This window comes from Oryctolagus cuniculus, chromosome 13, assembly GCF_964237555.1.
Source record: "Oryctolagus cuniculus chromosome 13, mOryCun1.1, whole genome shotgun sequence".
Taxonomy (NCBI): domain Eukaryota; kingdom Metazoa; phylum Chordata; class Mammalia; order Lagomorpha; family Leporidae; genus Oryctolagus; species Oryctolagus cuniculus.
The window spans coordinates 85,137,271-85,155,623 of NC_091444.1; the positions used below are offsets into that span (position 1 = coordinate 85,137,271).

General features: G+C 42.8%; 1 pseudogene; it reads left to right on the plus strand.

Annotated features, from left to right (window-relative positions):
• The window catches only part of LOC138844900 (high mobility group protein B2 pseudogene), a 129,174-nt pseudogene extending 111,369 nt beyond the window's left edge, over window positions 1-17,805 (plus strand).
• Window positions 17,806-18,353: the final 548 nt, after the last annotated feature.

Here is an 18,353-nt window from a genome sequence, read left to right on the forward strand (position 1 = left end):
AGAGTATCTACAGTAATTAATATCTTACTGTGGCTCTTGGTGTCCACCTGCAGGCCTGAAGGATGACCACCTGAATACACACTGTGAAGTTCTGGACGTAGTTTTCAAACTTCAGTCACTTTGCAGCTGAGGGACTCTGTCCTCGTCAATCACTTGAAAGCCTGCAGGAGTAGGGAGAAGCTGTGTTTGAAGAATTCACAAATACAGTGCATTGAAGCCAACCACTACCACCCCCACCACACCCCTACTTCAGGGTTCTGGCAAATCCCAAACCAGGAGTTTGGGACCAGGAGTGGTTCAGGAGGTGACCTCGACTCCTTACTCTGAACAGCTCCAAAGTGTCTGGTGCACCCAGCGGGAGCTCAGCACCTCGAACTCCCACCCTCCTGCCCTTGCCACCAGGATGCCCAGCTCCCAGAGCCTCCAGGAGGCCTGCAGCAGACCCGCAGGTCCAGGTGCACTGGGATGTGCATCCAGAACTAACCCAAAATACAGGCCCAGCTTAAGTGTCACCTCCCCACAAAGTCACTGTCACCTACTCCCTCCCGGAAGGCTGCAGGCCAGCACCCGGCACCGGGAGTCATGGCATTTGGGGTTCACCCACTCTCCCTCGAAGGAAGATGCCCCCGTGAGAACCCCGCTCCACCTGCAGCAGGGCTGGGGGAGGAAAGGCCAAGCCAGCCTCCACCCTAGGACTGCAGCCTGGGAAAGTCCAGGGCCCCAGTGCCCTTGCCAGGCATAGGGTCTCTCTAAGTGTACTCTGAGCCAGGGCCTCAGCCATCAGCAGCTCTCTTGCTTCCAGAATCTGCTGCAGGGCAGTTCAGGCTCAGTCCAGCAGGGGGCCACAGGACAATCTTTGCTGCCCTGAGGCAGGACCAGTGCTGCCAGACCCGCCCCATGCTAGGCTGGCTATAAAGTTGGTGGACATTGGTGGGCAGCTGGTATTTGCAGTGTGTGCGCATGACATGGGTGGTGTTAGGTTCTTGGCCGTCCCGTTTCGTGCCTTGGGGCTAAAATGCCGGCGGTGGCCCCTGAGTCAGGAGGGGCAGGAGAAGAAGAGACAGACCTGGTGAGTGCGATTGCCCACCTCTCCTGCCAGCCCTGCTGGCTGAGGCTTGCAGCACGTGCTGCACTTGGGGAAGCAATGAAGGCCAAGTCTCATCAGGAAAACCAAGTGTGTGGTGCTGATTTACTCACTGACACAGCATCTGTGTGGTCTGCATGGGCAGACAGGGGGAAGGGTTTGGTAGAAGGGTGCTGGAGGTGCACTGGGCCTTTGTGCTGCTGCCTGCTGTAGGCATCCAGGGCAGCAGAGTCCTGCGGGGTCCCTAGAGATCCTGGCCATGCTGTGCCTTCCATCATCCACCCTCCTGCACTGCTGTTGGTGGCAGTGCTTCTGTGGTTGATATCTCATTGGAGTCCATGGTCATTTTCTCATGGTGGGCTGATCTCACACAGTGACAATCATGGAACAAATCACTGTTTTGTGGCATCTGCCTCCCAGGAGCATTGCAGGTGGACAGGGGGAAACGGGTGACTGGTGGCACCTCCTGTGCATGGTCTCTGTCCCATCCTGGACCGAAGATGGAAAGGGAAGGAGAGGAGCTGGCTCAAAGCAGTCCCGCTGCGGGTTCCATCAGGTGCAAAATGTCTCCCGATTGCGGTTAACCTTGCAGGGAAACTGTCTCCTTTTGTGGGCAAGAGACAGCATCTGCTTTATTAGCTGTGCAGTGTATTGATAATTGAAATTTGGGTATCCCTATCTGTAGTCCTCACAGCGTAGTTACATTCTGAGGAACTGATGAAACTGCTCAGTACTTCAGGGCTGAGTGTAATATTAGGTGGGCAAGCCTGTTGTTGGCTTTTGGTTTATAGCTATTGGGCAACTTTATTTGGTAAAAATGCATTCAGGCTCAGTAGTGTATTCAAGGATGACCACTTAGTGAATTGTCTTTTTTTTTTTTGTAAGAATAAGAGTATTGAAGACTGGGTTGAGCTACCTATGGCAAAACTCCACCATTCCTGGGAAGGCCACAATTGGCAAGAAAAGCAGGTAGCAAGCTTTCATCAAGTAAGTTGAGATTCCTGTGTTTGCAATCTGAAGAGCTCACTGCTGAGCTGGGAGGGGAACTGCTCTGAGCACAACTCATTAGAGAACTGCTCTTGCAGACCTTCCCCGAAGGAAGCACTGTTTTGGTCAGAAGCATTCCAGGAGCTGCTGGCCAGCAATTGTGAATTAGGCTTGAATTGAATCCATTGCAAATATCACAAGAGTGCAGAAAGGCTGTGTCCTCAAATGAGCAGCTCACCAAGGAGAATTTGACTTAACCTAGAAGGTCTGTTTATCTCCGCTTATTTCTCAACATATTCACACCAGGTGGGGAAGATAAATCAGCCTTAAGCTCTGTAATGGCAGTGCTCTTGGTTGAGGCTGAGGATGCTTTTCATTGCATGCAGTGTTTGCAAGAGACTTAGTTCCCTGAGGATTTATGCCTCTCCTGTAAATACATTTTTGGCACTAAAACAAACTGAAGTATTTCTGTTTTAGTAGTATGGAACCAACTTAAGTATTTTCCCTACTGGCATCTTTGTCTTTAAAGAGCTAAATCCGCAGGATTACAGGATTGAGTAAAAACAAGAGAATAGCTAATCCTAGTACTAGAAAAGCACAAGGGAATGTTTGATCATTAGCTTCCTCATATTCCTCATGTTTCTTTTTATTTTTCTGCCTGCTCTTCCCTACCTACAGATGGTCTGGCTGTATTGGAAGCTTTTTTAAAAACTGAATTCTGTGAAGAAAATATAGGCTACTGGCTAGCTTGTGAAAACTTCCAAAAAAATCCACCCACCCCAGAAGCTATCCTTATATGCAAGAAAAATATATACACTCTTCTTAGAAAAAGGCCCAAAAGAGGTTAGACACAATTCCTCATTTCAGCATAAAGTGTACACTCTTGACATCAAGAAGCAACAAAAGAAGTAAAGACATAAGACTAAAGCAAGGGCCAGGGAATCTGAAAAGCTTCCTCTCCTGATGCCCTGTCTTTCAAATAAGTCTCCCCAGACCTGGCAGGTGGAGCTCATCACACATTACAGCTTCTGATTTTCACTTTCAAAGAGCAGAGCCCCCTTCTCTAACAAAGGATAATGAGTGATCTTTGTTTCAGGTGAACATGCTTTCAAAACAAAACTCTTATTATCCAAAATATAAGAGAAGCTATGACTCCCAGCTTTACAACTGCCTCGAAAAGTGTTTATTGCTTGATGGAGAATAACTTTCTGAAGTTGTATTTTTTTGCAAGGCAGAGTTACAGAGAGAAAAAGAGAGGGAAAGACAGCGGTCCATCTGCTGGCTCACTCCCTAAATGGCCACAATGGCCAGGGCTGGGCCAGGCTGAAGCCAGCAGTTTCCTCCAGGTCTCCCATGTGGGGGCAGAGGACCAAGCGCTTGGGCCATTCTCTGCTGCTTTACCCAGCAAGGAGTTGTGGAAGAAGTAGAGCAGCTGGGAGTCAAACCGGCATCCATGTGGGTTGTTAGTGCTGCAGGCAGCAGTGTAACTTGCTATGCCACAACACCAGCCCCCAGAAAGAACTCTTATCCCTGGTCTTTCTTTTGAGTCAGAATGCTCCCAGACTTGTGTTGAAAACCACAGATCACCACAGAACCCCATGAGAAAAAAAAGGAGCCCCAGAGTAGAGGACATGTTCTGTTTCCTGAGGCAGAAGTTTTTGACTGCCAGAGACGAACATTCAATTCAGCCTGGGTGTTTGGGAAATATACGTCGCAACTGGGGATTCCAGTTCAGGTAGTAAATCAGGAAGCTGGTGACTGTCCAGGAGATGCCTGTATGAGAACAGCTTCCACCACCGTGAAGACACAGGCAGGAAATACGTGGTCTGAGTGGGGTGGGTCTCACTGGAAAAGCAGGACTCTGAGATGGAAGATAATGCAATGGAATGCTGTTGTTCCAGACTCACTTAAAATCAATAGGTCTGGGATTCTGTAGCCTTAGCTACCTAGCTATACATCTTTCCTTAAATCCATCCATATTACCACATGGTTTTAATTCTAGGTTTTAAGTCCAAACTAATGTAACATGTTTATTATGTAGAATCATCCATTCTATTGTTGTGTATTGCTGAAGCTGAAGTGATGTTTGAATTGTTAAGTGGTATATAAAATAGTGAGTGCTCATGTGTAGAAAACCACAGTGGCTGTTCCAAGTGCCAAACACTCTTGAAGGCAGTTAAGCTTTGAAGTGGTCTTTGAATATTTGAATACATTTATTTTGATAACTAATGTCATTGAATACTCAGAGTCCAGGTGTGAGTTGATTTGATTTTGGTAACTGGAAATATGACCAACATAAGATCTTTGTAGTAGAGAAGAAGCATGCATTACTGAATCTGTGCAGGGAGAACTGACAGCCCCCAGAGCTGAGATGAGGGTGGCAAGGAAGATGCTCTTTTCTAAACCTAAGTCACAGCACATCTTTAGAATGACCCAGGGTTAAAATTACTAACAGAATCTTTAATTAAACATAAAGGTCTTTAATGAGAATAGAACATTGACCTAAATCCCTTCTTGAGGATTAAGAACCAGCTAAATAGGAGGCTGCGGTGGTGACCTCGAAGGGGTTGGAGCCTGGGGTCAGGGGTCGCGGGTCCCAATGGCTGGTCCAGAATCATCACGGGCTCCCTGGGTCATGGGCCGGCACCATGGCTCGGGGCTCCAGAGGTCGGGGGAAGCCTGCTGGGCCCCTTCTTGCTTCCTTCTTTGGGCAGAAGTCAGGCATCACAAAATGACCTAAAGTGACCAGTTTGGTGCCGAAATCCCTGAGGCACCACTGGAGCCCGGGGCCAGGCCTGCAGGCAGGGCAGAAGCAGAGGGGAGACACCGGGACCTGGGGGCCAAGGCTTCAGGTGTTTCTGTTGGCCCCCAGGCACCCACAGGGCCTCAGCCTCTCTCACAACAGAAACGTGCATGCACCTCAGACAATTTTTACCCCTAATTCCACTTTAAAGAAAGGTTCATCGAGGACGGACTCATGGCATGGGGGTGCAACCACAGCCTGCATGGCCCACATCATGGGCACCAGTTCCATTCCCTGACGCCCTACTTCCTTTCCAACTCCAGCCAACGAGTGCAGTGGTGATGGACAGGTGGTTGGACCCCACACCACATGGGAGATGGGAGGGGGCTCATGGGCCTTCAGCCTCACCCAAACATTGGGGAATCAAACCAGCAGATCGAAGACCCCTGTCTGTATGCCTTTCAAATAAATCTCTTAAAATAAATAAAAAGGAAATGCAAATAAAAAGAACCAGCTAAATAGACATGAACTGTATGGAGACAAACACCAATATTACATTACTCAACTCTCCACTGCTCCAATGAACAAAGAAGACAAATAAGAGGGATATAGGCCTCCCCTTTTTTGTTATCCTTCCCTTGGTTCCAACTAGCATGGGCTTCCAGAAAATGCGCAAGGAATCCATTCTCTTCTATGGTCAATACATGATCTCAGAATTTCCCTTATTCTTTGCCTAACAGATTTTGATTATGTTACTCTAGGTAAAGGGAAGGCAACAAAACTGCCCTTTTCCCCCATTTTTAAAATCTATTATTTATTTGAAAGGCAGAGTTATAGAGAAGGGGTAGGGACAGATCTTCCATCTGCTGGTTCACTTCCCAAATTGGCCTCAGCTGAGCCAATCTAAAGCCAGGCACTTCTGCCAGGCCTCCCACATGAATGCAGTGGTTCGAGCACTTGGGCCACCTTCTGATGCTTTCCCAGGCACATTAGCAGGGAGCTAGATTGGAAGTGGAGCAGCTGGGACTTGAATCAGCACCCATATGGGATGCTGGCACAGCAGGCCATGGCTTTACCCACTGTGTTGGTACCGTGTGTGTGTGTGTATGTGTGTGTGTGTATGTATGCATGTATTTTTATTTCAAAGACTCATTTATTTATTTGAAAGGCAAGGTTAGAGAGGGAGAGACATAAGAAGAGAGATCTTTCAACCTCTGGTTCACTCCCCAAATGTCCACAACAGCAGAGGCTGGGCCAAGCCAAAGCCTTGAGGCTGAAAAGCAGATAATCTTTAGTTATTAATTTAAAATGAATAGGCTGTAGCTGGTGCTGTGGCATATAAGGTAAAGCCACCACCTGCAGTGCTGGCATTCCCTATGGGCACTGGTTCATGTCCCAGCTGCTCTGCTTCTAATCTAGCTCCCTGCTAATGTGCTGGGGAAAGCAGCAGGAGATGGCCCAAATACTTGGGTGCCTGAATCCATGTGAGAGAGATGGAAGAAGCACCTGGCTTTGGATTAGCCCAGCTCCAGCTGCTTGCAGCCACGTGGGGATTAAAAGAGCAGACAGATCATCTCTATTTATGTGTCACTCTCTATAATGCTGTCTTTCAAATAAATAAATAAATAAATCTTTAAAAAAGGTTTATTAATGTATGCTATAATCCAATCCAGGAACAGTAAGAGAAGCATTAAATATTGCTACCTATATTTTTATTTTTTAATATTTTTAAACTTTTATTTAGTGAATATAATTTTCCAAAGTACAGTGTATGGATTACAAAGGCTTCCCCCCATAACTCCCCTCCCACCAGCACCCCGCCCATCTCCCACTCCCTCTCCCATTCCATTTACATCAAGATTCTTTTTCAATCATCTTTATACAAAGAAGATCGATTTAGTTTATATTAAGTTTTCATCAGTTTGCAGCACACAGAACATAAAGTGTAAAATACTGTTTGAGTACTAGTTATAGCATTACTTCACATTGGACAACACATTAAGGACAGAGATCCCACAAAAGGAGTAAGCACACAGTGATTCCTGTTGTTGACTGAACAATCTGACACTCTTGTTTATGGCATCAGAAATCTCCCTGGGCTCTAGTCATGAGTTGCCAAGGCTATGGAAGCCTCTTGAGTTCACTGACTTCGATCTTATTTAGACAAGGTCATAGTCAAAGTGGAAGTTCTCTCCTCCCTTCAGAGAAGGGCACCTCCTTCTTTGATGGCCCGTTCTTTCTACTGGGATCTCACTCACAGAGATCTTTTATTTAGGTCCTTTTTTTTCTTTTTTGCCAGAGTGGCTTTCCATACCTAAAATACTCTCATGGGCTCTTCAGCCAGATCTGAGGGCCTTAAGGGCTGATTCTGAGGCCAGAGTGCTGTTTAGGACATCTGCCATTCTACAAGACTGCTGTGTATCGCACTTCCCATGCTACCTATATTTTATATAGTCTAAGTATTGTATAAACTAAAATATAGAACACTAGGAGTATGCTATCAGTAATTACACTGCCAATCTCAGTGATTATAAATAAGAATTTTAGCAACTATACTGATTCTGAACAGTGATTCAATGATTCTGTTTTTAAATTTAAAAATGCCCATGAACTTGAATGTTTCTGTGTAGCTCCTCATAGAACTACAAGCTTTAGAATTTCTATGCTGTTTAGCATTTCATCTTCAGTGCCAACTTGATTATTGCACTGCCAGTTTATAAAACACTTCACAGTCATGTGAGCCTAACCATAAGATAGGACTGTGTAGAATAAATCCTTTAACTATAAAGACAATCTTATCTCACAAGGGAGGAAGATCCAGAGGGGTCAAATGACTTGCTAATGTCACTTAGCTCTGTTGGCACAGAAACAAGGAAAGATCTCAGCTTCCTGCCACCTCCCCTTACACCACCTGCCTCAACTAGATGAGCCTGTAATTTTAAGGACACTCAGGAACCATGAGTTTAAATGAATTTTTCAAGGTTACATGACAAGTACCAAAGCCAGAAATAAAAATTATTGCTTCCATCTTTCTCTTCCTTGTCTACAATGGATGTCCGATGTACAGTTATGCATTATTCTAATGTCACAACCAAGAAGCATTATTTTCCCCAATTTAACAATGAAACTCTTTTTTTCCATTGAGGAAGTTATTTTAATGGATGATACAAACATACTTTTTTGTTTTTTAATTGGAGATGCAAAGAAATGAACAAGTAGACAGAGAAGTAGTATTCACCCTCTAGTTCACTGCTGAAATGTCCCCAGTGGCCAGGGCTGTCCCAGGAGTAGGGAACCCAATCATCTGAGCCATTTCTTGCTAGCTCCCAGGGTCTACATTATCAGGAATTTGGAGGCAGGTACTGGAACCAGGAATCAAACCAAGAAACTCCAATATGAGACATAGGCATTTGAACCACAAGGCTACACCCTGGCTTCCAGACTTGTTTTTTCACAAGTCCTCTGAAAAGGAAAGTTAATTACAACCTGAAATCCAAGACTCTGGAGTCCTCAGGTGTGTGCTTCTATGCAAGTTGATGCATTAGAGTTACATATGTTGCCCAAGAGTCTGCAGTTTAGAGAGAACAGAAGAGTGAAACATGTGTCAGAGGATGTCAGCATTGGAGAGGTGGCTGTGCTCTAGTCAGAGGCTGAGGAGGACAAGTCCACAGGGAGCAGCAGCTTGATATAGTCACAAGGAAACCGGCTGTTTCTGGATTCATCCACCCCTCCCAGCTGACTGGCTGTGGAATTCTGATTGAATTCACCTGAAAATCCCACTCCCACTTGATTTGGAGGGAATTAATATCTGTCCCCTAAGTAAAAGGGTTCCATTTCTTTTTCCAAACCACAAAAACTCATGTTGGTTGCGTTGCCTGTAAATTTCTAAGCATGAAACACCAATTTGTTTTTTTTTTTTTTTATTTTATAATAGCTACTCTGTCTGAACTCTTGTTTGTATTGCATCAGAATACAAAATTTTGGGAGGAAGAAGGCAAAACCAACTCAGACCCAGAAAACATTTAGAAAATTGCTGCTTAAGTACCAAAATTAGCAGAGGCACACAAAACAGTGACAGAAAGCCAGAATTGGAGCAAGCCAACAGCTATGCCCTGATTCAAAAAGACGATTCCTGCTGTACCCTGAACTCCTTATTCCAGCCTCCAAACCAAAGCTAACATCAGAAAATTCATTACAAACCATGATAAATAAGAAAACTGTGAAAAAAGCCAAAGAAAAGCAAGAGTCCTTAGTGATATTGGGCTTGATTTAGTCACAAGGAACCCGGCTGTTTCTGGATACATCCACCCCTCCCAGCTGACTTGCTGTGGAATTCTGATTGAATATTCCTGAAAATCACAGTGAAACTCGATTTGGAGGGAATTAATATCTGTCCCCACAGCAAATTGGTTCCATTTCATTTTCCAAAACACAAAAATTCATCTTAGTCATCCTGCCTGTAGATTTCTAAGCCTGAAAAGCCAATTTATTGTGTTTTTTTTTTATTTCATAATGGATCCTCTGTCTAACTTCTTGTTTGTACTGCGTCAGAATACAAAATTTGGGATGGAAGAAGGCAAAAGAAACTCAGACCAAGAAAACATTTAGAAAATTGCTGCTCAAAACCAAAAATTGGCTGAGGCACCCAAAACAATGACAGCAAGCCAGAATTGGAGCAAGCCAACATCTGTGCCCTGAATGAAAAAGACCATTCCTCCCGTGCCCTGGGCTCCATATTCCAGTCTGAAAACTAAAGCTCACATCAGAAAATTCATTACAAATCATGATAAATAAGAGAAATGTGAAAAACCAAAGAAATGCAAGAGTCCTTTGTGATATTAGGCTTGATTTAGTCCCATGTAAACTGGCTGTTTCTGGATTCATCCACCCCTCCCAGCTGAATGGCTGTGGAATTCTGATTGAATTCACCTGAAAATCGCACTCACACCTGATTTGGTGGGAATTAATATCTGGTGGTGGTTCTGCGGACTGTGGCTTTAACCCACCGTGCGATAGCACTGGCCCCTGTAAGTGGTTTTCTTAATTATTCCCAGCTTTCTGTCTGTTTTGTTTTTAGATTTATAATAATTTATTAATGAAAATGGATGTAGGAAGGTAAATTTTATTCTCAGGGAATATATAGAAACAAGATGTATGATGAATTTGTCATGACTATCAATCATTGCATTTATCCAAGAAAAGGCAATGTCATGTCTCATTTTCTGTTGCCATAGCAAAATATATATTTGTTATATGATTTCAATTGAAGTCAAGGACAATATTCTAAATTTTGGGGTCATAATGTCCAACACATTCTTTAGTGTTATACAGATGATGTAGTGGGCAGTGTTTTAGTTCCACCCTGGAAATAAACACTTAGCATTCTGCAAGAGAATTACTTACCTAGGGCTAAACCACAAATCAGTGATATTTATTATTTTTTTTGACAGGCAGAGTGGACAGTGAGAGAGAGAGAGACAGAGAGAAAGGTCTTCCTTTGCCGTTGGTTCACCCTCCAATGGCCACCATGGCTGGTGCACTGCAGCCGGCCCACTGTGCTGATCTGATGGCAGGAACCAGGTACTTCTCCTGGTCTCCCATGGGGTGCAGGGCCCAAGGACTTGGGCCATCCTCCACTGCACTCCCTGGTCACAGCAGAGAGCTGGCCTGGAAGAGGGGCAACTGGGACACAATCTGGCAACCCGACTGGGACTAGAATGAAGTGTGCCAGTGCCACAAGAAGGAGGATTAGCCTAGTGAGCCGCGGAGCTGGCTGCATTTATTTTTTTAATTGTTAGAGTAATGCAGTCCTTAATAGTTTGAGGAGATGAACTTGATTCCCAGCTAGAGTAAGAACACAGTGGGGAAAATAATCTACTGCATGTTCTTTCAGGTTTTAAGATTGTATTTAACAATTTATTTATTTATTTGAAAGAGTTACACAGAGAGAGGAGAGGCAGAGAGAAAGAGAGAGAGGAGAGATCTTTCATTCAACATTTCACTCTCCAATTGGCTGCACTGGCCGGGCTGCACCCATCTAAAGCCAGGAGCCAGGAGGTTTTTCTGGGTCTCCCACACAGCTACAAAGGCCCAAATCCATGGGCCTTCTTCTACTGCTTTCCCAGGTCATAGCAGAGAGCTGGATCAAAAGTAGAGCAGCTGGGTCTTGAAACGGTGCCCATATGGGATGCTGGTGCTTTAGGCCAGGGCATTAGCCTGCTGTGCCACAGTGCCAGCCCCAAGGTTTATTTATTAACTTATTTGAAAGGCAGAGTAATAGAGATAGGGAGAGATGGGTAGTGAGAAAGAGATATCTTCCATCTGCTGGTTCATTCAACAAATGGCCACAATGGTTGGCCAGGCCAAAGCCAGGAGTCTGGAACTCTATCTGGGTCTCCCATATTTGTGGAATTGGCCCAAATACTCAGGCCATCTTTCACTGCTCTTTCAGCCACTTTAGCAGGGAACTCAATTGGAAGTGGAGCACCAAGCACTCAAATTGTCTGTCCACATGGGATGCCTGAATTGCAGGTGGAGATTTACCTGCTGTACCACAATGCTGGTGCCTACTGCAGGTTCTCAAAGCTCTCTGTATTTCCCTCAGTCACAAATGCAGATTATAGTACAGAATTTCTCAGGTTCTGTTCTTGGGTAAATAACTCCATAGCTTTTACTTTAATTTGTTATCATGTTATTTCAGTTCTTTAAATGTTTATGAGTAGAATAATTATAGAAAAAGCAAAAGCTACTTTCTATTCTTTCTTGAATCTCCTCCCTTACTTAAAATATTTATGAGCCTGATAGAGAAAGAAATTGATGGAGTGAGAGAAAGCTAGAAAGCTCCCATGCACTTCTTCACTGCCTAAATAAAAATATCAAGCAGAGGTGGGGCACAACTGAAGCCAAGAGTCAGGAATGGAATCTAGGCCTCCCTCTTGGTTGGCATCACCATTGCTTCCCCTGGTCTGCATTAGCTGGGAGCTGGAAACTGGAGCTGGCACTGAAATCCAACTTTGGAAATTTGATGCAGAGAGAGAGTATCTGAGCTGGCATCATAAACACTAAGTTAAATGCCTACTGTCTCTTTTAAAATTTTTTTTCTCTGCCATAATTGCATTGACTGTGTATAGTGTTTTTCTGGAAATTCTTCGCTGTTCAATCCCTTCATAACTTCCCTGATGGTTTCTTGTCTTTTTTCCTGAATACTTCTACATTCTTCTGAACACTGCTCATTCCAGAGTGACTCTTGTCCCCCTTTCAGCCTACTGTGCAATTGCCCTTGACATAGTCTGGCCTTTGTGAACAGAAATTCCTGTTTCCCTCCAGCTTGGGCAATTTTCACAGCCTTTATACCATAGGTTTGATCCCCTGTTGAATGCTTCTGTGTGGCTGCCCAAATGCTCACAAATCTGAAATGAAATGGCATTCTTGCTTCTTCATCCATACCCATGTAGAAGATATACAACTGCCATTGTTTGTTAGGTGACAGAGTTGACATGTTGACCAGGAGTGTTCTGTCACAGGGGAGGATAGCATTTGAAGACCTGGCTGTGTACTTTACCTGGGAGGAATGGCAGAACATGAACCAAGCTCAGAAAATCCTGTACAGGCATGTGATGCTGGAGACCTACGGCAGCCTGTTCTCCCTGGGTGAGTGACACTCATCACATGCCCAATGGTAACATTTTCTTGCTATTTGACAACTAAGTGAGCACTATTCATAAAGTTGAATGAGGGACAGGTATAGAATTTGAGTCCATGAAGAATCTGAATATCTATCACCTGGGAAGGATTTCACATTGGAACATTTGTTGCATAGCTCCTGGACCAAGCTGTACTCCTTTCATTAACCCAAGATAGTGATTTCACAAAGTCTATATTGTTTCCATTAGTAGGGCACTGCAGGACCAAACCTGACTTGATCTTCAAGTTGGAGCAAGGAGCAGAGCCATGGATGGGGGAAGAATGCCTACATCAGAGCCTTCCATATCAGTGTGTACATAACGGGCAGGGAGGCCAAAGCAGAAGCAGTGCAACAGATATTGACTGGTGTTCTTTCCACGAGTTTTTCCCAAGTCTTACTCCTGAAGACAGCTGGTCCTGTGATTCAGACACAGACATTCTACAGTATCTATGGAGATCAGTATCTCTGGTAAAGGCAAAGGAAATGAAGTTTTCTGTGAAAATCAACAAACCTCCAGAAACTCAAATTATCATAGAGGAGTGTTTATAGAAAGAAACAAGAGGAGGTAACCAGGGCTGACGTCTTCACAATGAGTTTGAAATCAATTTTCAATAATTGAGCAGACTCTGGGTTGCAGGAATAAATTATTTCAACTGGTGGGAATGTATAGCCAAGGTGGTATATTGGAACTTTCTGTAACTGTTGTAGTTCTAAGAAGATTAGGATGTCAGGTTTCCTTAGAAATATGGGGAAACCATAATAGTGCAGATAAAACAGAGATTTTCATTAGAAAAATCCCACAAATGCTGTTTGCCTGGGAAGACAGAACACAAGACAACCACATATTCAAATCTTGTCCCATGAATGTGATCCTGCTTAGAGTATAGACACATTTCACTCTTTACCTTCAAGGAAATGATCTAGTAAAACTTCCCCATATTTATGGTTGAAATATCACAGAAGTACAAAACCCACAATTTTTAAAAAATGAATTGAAAAAGGGGCTGGTGCCGTGGCTCACATGGTTAATCCTCCCCCTGCAGCACCAGCATCCCATATGGGCCCCGGGTTCTAGTCCTGGTTGCTCCTCTTCCAGTTCAGCTCTCTGCTGTGGCCCGGGAGGGCAGTGGAGGATGGCCCAAATGCTTGGGCCCCTGCACCTACAATGGAGATAAGGAGGAAGCACCTGGCTCCTGGATTTGGATTGGCATAGATCCAAATGTATTTGCCATTTGAGGGGTGAGCCAATGGAAGGAAGATCTTTGTCTCTGTCTCTCACAGTCTAACTCTCACAAATAAAGAAATAAAAATACATTAAAAAATGAACTGAAGAAGTGAACAGGGAAAAATTGGTTTCTAGATTACAGGTGAATATATTTATTAAATATTAGTCCATTCTGTGAAGCCTTATTCATTTTTGTGAAAGTAGAAAGTGAGAGAGAAACAGTGAGGAATAGATCTTCTATTAACTCTCTCCCCAAATACTATCAACAGTTATGACTAATCTGAAGCCAGAAGCCTGGAATTTCACCTACTCATCTCTATCACAGGGTCCCAAGCACATGAACCATTATCTGCTGCTTTCCAGTATCTATTATCTCAGAGCTGTATTGGAAGCAGAGTAGCCTCGGCTTAAACTGGCACTGTTTTGAGATACAGGCATCCCAAGCAGTGACTTAAGACATCTTACCACAAAAACCATTCAATCATACTTGGAAAAAATTCTGGTAGTAAACAGGATCATGGATGAACATTGGAAAATCTATGGATACAATTTAATATATTAATGTATAATGGAGAAAACCTGTATATTCATAAATATGTATCTTCTAATCATTTTTTGAAAATCTTATGATGGAACGAGGATATAAGCTTGAGCCATTCTCCCTCATTGCCCAAAGTAGATAAACTTTGGAATGCATTCCTTGCCCTTGAAACTCAATTGGGTCTCACAGCCTATTGCCTTCATACCCCACCCTGCATTATTTTCCAGGTTCCTAAGGGCCCCACCCAGTTCCTGGAATTCCCCTCCACTGCTGCCCCCTACCCTCATGCCCAGCCTTAGCCCTCCTCAAAAAGGTCTGGCCCCTGGGAATTGGGGCCTTCATGCTCCATCTTGTACAGACAGGCAGTTGGTCACCCACCTCTGTGGATTAATTTTCTCTGAATAAATTCTGTCTGGCTGTAAATTCATACACTTTCTCCTCTATTCTACAACTCTTTTCCTAACATTTTGGTGCCCTGTGTGAGGAGGCACAAATGCAGAACTTTTCCTAACATCTTATCCCTCTTAAATACAAGTAACTTCATTCCTTTTACACGAGTATGCTAGAAGAAACAATTATATTTGATGTAGTGACATCATTTTTTCCTCACTTCAGTTGCCATGAAACTGGATGAACTGATTAAGACCAACCAGAACAGTCTGGAGAAAAATCTGAATCAGGATGTTATGACAAATAATAAGACATTAACTCCCAAGGGAGTTGAATTCAGAAAAACACTTAATTGAAGTATAAGCCATATTCCAAAACTGAGTATCAAAAAGAGAAACTATTCAGGAATAAAACCTGAAGAATGCAGTATATGTCACAATATGTGTCCCCATTGTGGGCCTGATCAACTACAAGCTGGAGAGAAATTTTGTGCTACTAAGGTACCTGGGAACACTCTCCAGTTCTGTGAACCTCTTAATCAACAGCACAATATTCAGACCATGGAGCAGGCACTTGAACAAATTGGACAAGGGAAAGTCTTCAAAAGCAAGAATATATTCTGTGAATCTGAGAAGCTTTTTATGGTAGAAACCTGTAATAAGTCAATTGCCACTATTGGCAAGACAACTCAAATAGTACAAGATTTCCATAAGAATTCTAACCTCAGTATACATCAACAAAGTCCCAAAAGAGAGAACGTTTATAAGTATATTGGGCCTGTGGAACCTGTTATTTACCAATCACATGTTAGACTGAATCATAGACCAAATATAGGGAAGAAATCCTATGCATGTAAACCTTGTGGGAAGTCATTCAGTATTAAATTCTGCCATACCCTCCATCACAGCACTCATATAAGTGGAAAACCCTCATGTGTGTAATGATTGTGGAGAAACCACTCACCAGAAGTCAGATCTCATTAGACATCAGAGAATTCACACAGGGTTGAAATCTTATAAATGTAATGACTGTGGGAAGTTCTTTGGCCAGAAGAAACACCTCATAAATCATCAGAGAATTCACACAGGTGAGAAACCTTATGAATGTAATGACTGTGGAAAATCCTTTGGCCAGAAGGCAAACCTCCTAAATCATCAGAGAATTCACACAGGGGAGAAACCTTATGAGTGTAATCATTGTGGAAAAGCTTTTGGCCAGAAATCAACACTCACAAATCATCAGAGAAGTCACACAGGGGAGAAACCTTATGAATGCAATGACTGTGGAAAAACCTTGGGCCAGAAGTCAAACCTCATAAATCATCAGAGAAGTCACACAGGGGATAAGCGTTTATGAGTGCAATGACTATGTAAAACTATTTGGCCAGAAGCCAGACCTCATAAATCATCAGATAATTCACACAGGGGATACGGCTTATGAATGCAATGACTGCAGAAAAGCCTTTAACCAGAAGGCAAACCTCAGAAAGCATCAGAGAATTCACACAGGGGAGAAAGCTTATGAATGCAATGACTGTGGAAAAACCTTAGGCCAGAATTCAAACCTCAGAAAGCATCAGAGAATTCACACAGAAGACAAGCATTATGAATGCAATGCCTGCGGAAAAAGCTTTGGCCAGAAATCACAACTCAAAATGCATCAGAGAAGTCACACAGGGGAGAAACCTAATGAATGCAATCATTGTGGAAATGCCTTTGCTGAGAAGTCAAAGCTCACAAAGCATCAGACAATTTGTACTGGGGGAAACCTTATGAGTGCAATGACTGTGGAAAAACCTTTGCTGAGAAGTCAAACCTCAGAAAGTATCAGAGCCTTCACACCATGGAGAAAGCTTATAAAGGAAATGACTGTGGAAAAAGCCTTTGGTCCCATCCTTGCATACCAAGGATAAATCCCACTTGGTCTGGGTGGATGATCTTTCTGATGCATTGTTGGATTCAATTGGCCAGAATTCTGTTGCAGATCTTTGCATGTATGTTCATCAGGGAAGTTGGTCTATAATTACTTTCTTTGTTGCACTTTTTTCAGGTTTAGGAATGAAGGTGATGCTGGCTTCATAGAAAGAATTTGGGAGAATCGCCTCTCTCTCAATTGTTTTGAATAACTTGAGAAGAATTGCAGTTAGTGCTTTAAATGTCTGTTAGAATTCAGCAGTGAAGCCATCCAGTCCTGGGGTTTTCTTGGCGGCGAGGGTCTTTATTACTGGTATCATTTCCATCCAGTTATGTGTGTGTTTAGGTTTTCTATATCTTTGTTGCTCAATTTAGGTAGGTTTTATGGATGGAAGGATGGTGGAAAGCCTCTTTGCTGTACTTCATAACTCATAAGATATCAGAGAATCCACACAAGGAATTTTCTACATGACCTTTTTGTGCAAGTTATATCTCATGAAATATTAGAGAATTCACCAAGGGGAGAAATGCATGAATGTAATACATGTGAATAAGCCTTTGTGGTGCAAATCAGACCTCATCAAACATAAAAGAATTCTCATGGGGAGCAATTTTATGAATGTAATGACTCAGAGCCTTTTACCATAATTCAGCCCTCATTGTACATCATCAAATTCATATAGGGAAAAACTCCTTTGAAAGTAAAATCCCTTTAATTAGAAGCCATACCTCATACGACAACAGGGAATTCACGTGGGAGAGAAACCTTATGGGTGTAATGAGTGTTGGAAAGCTCTGCCCAAATCTCTCCTTATATCAGAATGCACAACATATATATCTAATGAATGAAATAAATGTGAGAAAGTCATTTCACATAGGTAATGCCTCATAATCCATCATGGAATTTGAACAAGGGAGAGACCTTAACAATATAATGAATGTGGAAGAGCTTTTCTCCAAAATTCATGTAAGTATTGTGACAAAACCTTTTGCTGGAAATCACATCCTATCCAACAGAGACTCATGTAAAGGAGAAAGCTTATAAATATTATTAGTGTGAAAAGGTTGTTTGTCAGAAGTCAATGGTACATCAGAGAATTGACACAGGTGGTTTCTTAGGAGTATACTGATTGTATAAAAACATTTTCTTTGTTTCAGGCTTGTATAGATACAGAATTCACAAAAGGTGGTACTCTTTGCATGATGTAAATACGATAAAACCTTTAGCCAGAAATTAGACGTCAACAGACTTCAGAGAATTCATAAGGAACAAAAGTCTATGCAATGAATTTGGAAAGTGTATTTCTGCTATAAATCAGTCTTCAATTCCCATGAATAGACTCACAAATGAGAAAACATGCATGCATAGAAAAGTTTTGTACCATAAATTATCTCTAGATGGTAAACTAATAACTCACACAAAAGAATAATCATGAGTGTAATGGAATTGGGAATCGCTTTGCTATAAGGCAGATTTCCAGAAAGCTTAGCAAGATTACAGAAAAGTCTCTGAAAATGTAACATGTCTGAAAGATTTGTTGGCATCACAAACTGGAGGATAGCTCAAGTGCATGTGTTTTTGTGACCTGGCATCCAAATTGATATCTCTTTTTCTTTGATGAATTCCTTGTTTATTTATTTAACAGATATAGAGACAAAGGATTCCTGTCCATTGATTTACTACTATATGCCCACAATTGCCATGGTAAGGTCTATGGCAAAAACTGAGTGCTGGGGTCTGTGAATCTGATTCATCACTGATAACATTGAAGACATTGGTTCCTGG